The sequence below is a fragment of the Arachis duranensis genome, chromosome 1, assembly GCF_000817695.3.
Source record: "Arachis duranensis cultivar V14167 chromosome 1, aradu.V14167.gnm2.J7QH, whole genome shotgun sequence".
Lineage (NCBI taxonomy): Eukaryota > Viridiplantae > Streptophyta > Magnoliopsida > Fabales > Fabaceae > Arachis > Arachis duranensis.
In genome coordinates, this window is record NC_029772.3 from 479,101 (window position 1) to 484,941 (window position 5,841).

A 5,841-nucleotide genomic window follows, 5' to 3' on the forward strand; every position below is an offset into this window, starting at 1 on the left:
CAATATTCAATGCGTTATTAAACTACATATCAATTATCAATATTTTTAATCATTCTAATTATATCAATTGATATAGTTCTAATCTGCATTTAAGTATAATAATTTTATTAGAAGATAATTGATGCACATATTAATAGTGACCTATTTAATTTGATATCAATTAATGGATAATAATAATAATAATAATAAAAGGTCTACATGGTACATGCATTATATTTTAAAAAAGGTAAAATATATTTAAAAAAAATAGGATATCAATAATTAATTGTGATTAATATCAACATCAATAATTAATTCTTATAATTATTTTTGTACGACTAAAAATTTCGTATAGTGTTTTTTTATGTAGAATAAAAAAAGTTTGTGATTCATAATATTTTCATAAAGTTTTATCGTATGGACACAAGATTAATTAGATAACAAATTGAATTTTAATTAATATATTTTATTTTCTGTTCATATTTTTTCATTAATTATCTTACTTTTTATATTTACAGTAAATATTGAATGTAAAAAGAAAAAAATAATATTGAATGTTATATATTTTATTTATTTAGAGTCATAATTAAATTTGATATAATTATAGCAAGTATCTAGAATTAATAATAACATGATACTACAATTTTAAGTTGTATAATATAATAAAAAAAATGTATCAATTTATGTATGCCTCCTATTAGAACCGTCAAAATTGGCTAAACTCATCGGACCAATCCGTTTACCCATTTAAATAGACGGACTTTACCTCTAAAATTAAACCCGTTTAAATTTCGGGCTAGCCTGTGTGCTAAATGGGTGGCCCGTTTATTTTTTTTACATTTTTTCAAAAAAATCAGTACTTTTAGTTGATATTTCTCTCGATTCGACCTAAAAATCAGACCTATCAGCTAAAAAAATATTATTTTTAAAGATTTTTGACCTAAAAGTGGTATTTTTTGTCAAAATATTTTTCAAAAAATAAAATTAAATGATAAACGGCCTGGCCCGTTTAACCCATTGGACTGACCATAAACGGTCCGGGCTAGAAATTAAAATTCTGACCTGCGAATAAAGTGGGCTTAAACGAGCCAGCCCATTTAACCCACTGGCTTAATGGGTTGGGCCTAAATGGACCGGACTAGCCCGTTTGACAGCCCTACTTCCTATATAGCAATGATATTATATATATTTATATATCTCCTCTTTTAGCTCTTTTCTAAAAATATTGGCATATAATTAATGTAGATAACATATATATTGAGTAAGTATCTCTATTGAATTAATCATAAAGGTTAATAAAATATAATGAAATAAATTTTACCTAACTGTAGTAAGTATCTCCATTGAAGATATTTGCTAATTATTACCGTGTATAATTAGTGTATATGTATATAGAGAGAAGGAGTAATAGTGAATTGTTACAATTATTTAATTTATCATTTAAAAAATTTGTACCTCGGACATAAATTTTCTTCTGTTTATTATTTTTCATACCTAAGGGCTACTAATTACGATTCTATCAACAGTGTTACCTATGGTACGGTAGATTATGTAATGAAAAAGTTTGAAAAATAAAGGCAAGAATTATAAGGTTATGGAAAGTCCCATACAAATTTGACAAGAACAAGACGACTTATGTAGAAATGGTTCTCATGGATGATAAGATAAGTTGATTATTTTCCATGATTCTTTCAAGTGATGCTAGGTCCATCTTATAAATATTTTTTGTTTATATTTTAAATTTATTTGACAAGTAAACCCTCGCACGAATCAAGAAAGTACGATTTTATAGATTTATAAGTGTTAATAGTCTTTATATTTAATTTGTTTAATAGTGTGATAATATAGCTAATATATTTGTTGGTGGATTTAACTATTATTACTATATTATTTATGATCACATTTAGTATACATGTGTGATTTATTGAAAAAAGTACATTATTAAAACCGATTAATAACTATTTTAGAATTAATCCAATTAACACCGAATTAAAAAAAACAATGCATAATATGTTACTTTTTTATTAATCAAATTATTATAATATAAATTAATTTTAAAAAAATAATTTAAAATTATAATTTTAATCTTCTCACGTGCATGGCACGGATGATTATACTTGTTAATTATTATAAACGACCTTATAGAATGTTTAGTCGGGATTTTTTNAATATATTAATAATTTAATTTAGATCAATTAAAAAAATAAAAATTAATATATTTTATTATTATTTAGATCAATTTTAATTAAATTATATTTTATCTATATTTTAAATTTAAATTAATAACTTTTTATATTTGTTTATACTAAATTTTTTAAAATAAATAGTTTCAAATATCAGTAGAATTACACTAATAGTTTAGATCAATGGTCATATAAGATTAGTTAAAAATTTGGATTAACACTAAATCAATTTAAATTTAAACTTCTCACTATTAACACTATTAACACATCTTCTTAAAGAATTATTCTCTATACAATTATTTTTTTTATAGAAATCTTTTCAAGGTATTTATATTCACGTGCTTCTGCACGTTCTTCTTTTTCATTATTTTTCTTTTTAATTATCGTTATCAATAAAAAGAGGAGGAGAAAAAAAATGCAGCAATAATAACAACAATAAAAAAGAACCACAATAAAGATGAAAATGCGAAGAAAAAAAAAAGAAAGAATGCGAAGAAAAATGAGGAGAAATGCAAAAAAGAAGGAGAAGAAGAAGAAGGAGGAGGAGGAGAAAAATGAGAAAGAGCAAGAGGAAGAACATGAAATATAAACGTTAAAGAAAAATCGTTTCTCATTTCATGCTATTCAAAGTTGAAGAAGCGCGTATTTATACGTTCTTTAAATTGAGAGTTATTTATGTTGGCCTTAGACCAACTTATATAAACTTGTATGCCAAAAAAATTTATATATATAACAAATCTCTTTTTTAAATAAATCAAGTAAATTAAAGTAATAATATTCCCAACTACCAACAACCTTGAAATTTTTAGTTGGATCCAATTCATCACTTTGGTTGTCACGAACCACGTTTAGGTGACTCAAATAATAAAAAGCAATTATTTTTGGGATTTCTTGAAAATTGTTAAAAGTGTTAAATAATATAAAAAATTAATAAAACCTAAAAATATTAATTTAAATCTTGTATTATATAATCTTTTCTGAAACTCAATAAAAGTAACCATAACAAGTAGGAAAACTCTTATTAATTAAATAAGGGTTTTAGTAATAATTTAATAATTAATTAATAATTTCAGATTTCTTAAGTAATATATAAGACAAATAATGTGAATTTATGAGAGTAACCTAGCATACATAGATAGGTACTAATAAAACTTATTATTTTTAATTAATATTTAGTCTAAAAATATTTTTATATTAATTTTTTAATTTATATTTTAAATTCCAAACTCTGATAATATAAAAATAAAAAATATTATTCATATACTAAATACTCTTATGTTCGTATAAAAATATAGTTACTATTAATTAATTATATATTTAAATTATTTTTAATTAATAAAACAAAAAAAATTATATTTAATTGTTAAGAAAATACTAATATCAACGCTATTTATTATAAAAAATAAATTTAATTTTGTTGTACTATTAGTGTAAAATAATTTTACGCGTCATCTAATTATACGATGTTATACTAAAAAAAAACTATTGTTTATATTGACTGCGTGAATGATTATTTAAAAGAACAAATGTAATTATATGATTATGTAAAATATTTTACATTGTCAGTATATTAAATTAAAATTAAACTCATAAAAAATATATACATAATAAAATTATATAAAAATTAGATATTAATTTAAAATATTAACTAATATTAATAAAAAGATATTGATGTACAACATTTCCAATAAAAAAATTCAACATGATGACCGATGAGTGGGGATTTACCAGTGCGATGTATTTTTGTAGGAAAATGCTAAGCTTTCAATCTGTCATAGACTCATAGTGTCATGCTAATGACGGGGAAGTTGATTTGCAATTTTTAGGAAAGTCAAAATGAATTAAATTTATCGAATTAATTTATTTAATTATTTAAATGGATAGATTTTATATAAAAAATTAAATTTATTTAAATTTTGGATTAAATTTGATTAACTTACAAAAATGACAAATTAAATGGATTAGTCTGCAGGTTAAATAGATAGTTTATTTAAATTTTTTATATTAAAAAAATTGTAATCAATAATTTTTTTATTTGATTTATTAACTAAAAAAATACTATTTGTTTAAAATTTATAGTTTAAAGTGATATTTTTTGTCAAAATATTTTTTTTTAAAAGAATAAACGAGTAAACGATCAATCTGTTTAACTCATTGGATTGGTTATAAATGATTTGAAATGAAAAATTTTGACTCGTGAATCGAATAAATTTAGGCAGGTCGGACTGACTCATTTAACAGCCCTCACATTTTTATAACAATTAACAATGTCTCGTAACAATTAATTTGAATCCATTGGGTGGTTAATTCATTCATTTATTTAAATAAATATTAAAAATTTCAAACACTATTTTACATATGCAATAACCTATTAATCCAAGACAGATTAATCATTAATCTATCGGACTAAAAAATATTATGAGATAAAAAAATGTCTCTGAACAGCTAGCCTTGACCTTGTATCCTTTCCTTCATTTATTTTTGAAAATTATTTGTATTTAAATTGAAGAACGAAGAATTTGTACGTGTAATTATTGCAAAGAGTGAAAGCGTAAAATAATAATAATTATGTTAGGTATATATTAAAATTAGTCATTAAATTATTTTTTAGTATAAAATATATATTAAAATATAAAATATATATTAAATTTAAGTTAAATAATACATGTATAAATATATAATGATTAATTTTAATAGTTAATTTTAATGTACAAATAATATTTTTGATAAAATAAATCCTTCCAAATAAATTTATTTTAATTAGCCTTTTTTTAATTAATAACCTATATATCTTTTGTAAAATTTAGATGGAGTTTATGGTGTTTATAACTGCGATGGTTATAGTGGTTATATAATTTTAGTAACACTTAAAAATTATTAATAAAATTAAAATTACATTTTTTTACATTCTAGCTTAGTAACATTAACTACAAAAGAATTCTTTTTTTTTTTATCATATTTTTAAAACGTGCCAAGAAAAAAAGTGTAGTCATAGATAATCACCACACTTTTTGAGCTGTATCCATGCTTTTCATAATGTCACCTATTTGACTGTAGGCTGTAGCCAGTTCTCTACGGATACATTTTTTTATGATCAATTGCAAAGCTATTCTCTTTTGGTCACATTTTTTTTTTCGAAAATAAGTGGCCATTTACCTAATCTTTATGCGTAAAGTTTGAAGAAAATCGTTCTTTTATGCGGGGAAATTAAGAAACAATTTACAAGGACAAGAAGACAACGATAATTAATTTGACGTTGTCCTGAAGATTGCATGAATTTGAAGTTTCATTTGGAGCGGAGACTTGACGAGGTATTCAACGTTTATATAAAAAAACAAAATAAAATAAAACGTATCATAGAAAAAGACCAAATGAAGCATCAACGACACTCCGATATCTAATTTGCTAGGAAGTACGATATTTTACGAGTTGTCGTATCCACGTGTTGGATTTGGATACGATATTCATCGACACTTGTTCGATATGTGTGTCTGTTATATTCAACCGTGTCTTAGTAAAAAATAAAAAATTTACTTAAGATACACTTACATTTAAATACTTTCACGTGTCAACATATCTAGATGTATTTTTAAAATAAATTTAGAAATAGTATATATTATTATTTATTAAAGATAAAAAATATTTTAAATATTTTATATAATTAAAATAAGACTTTAAA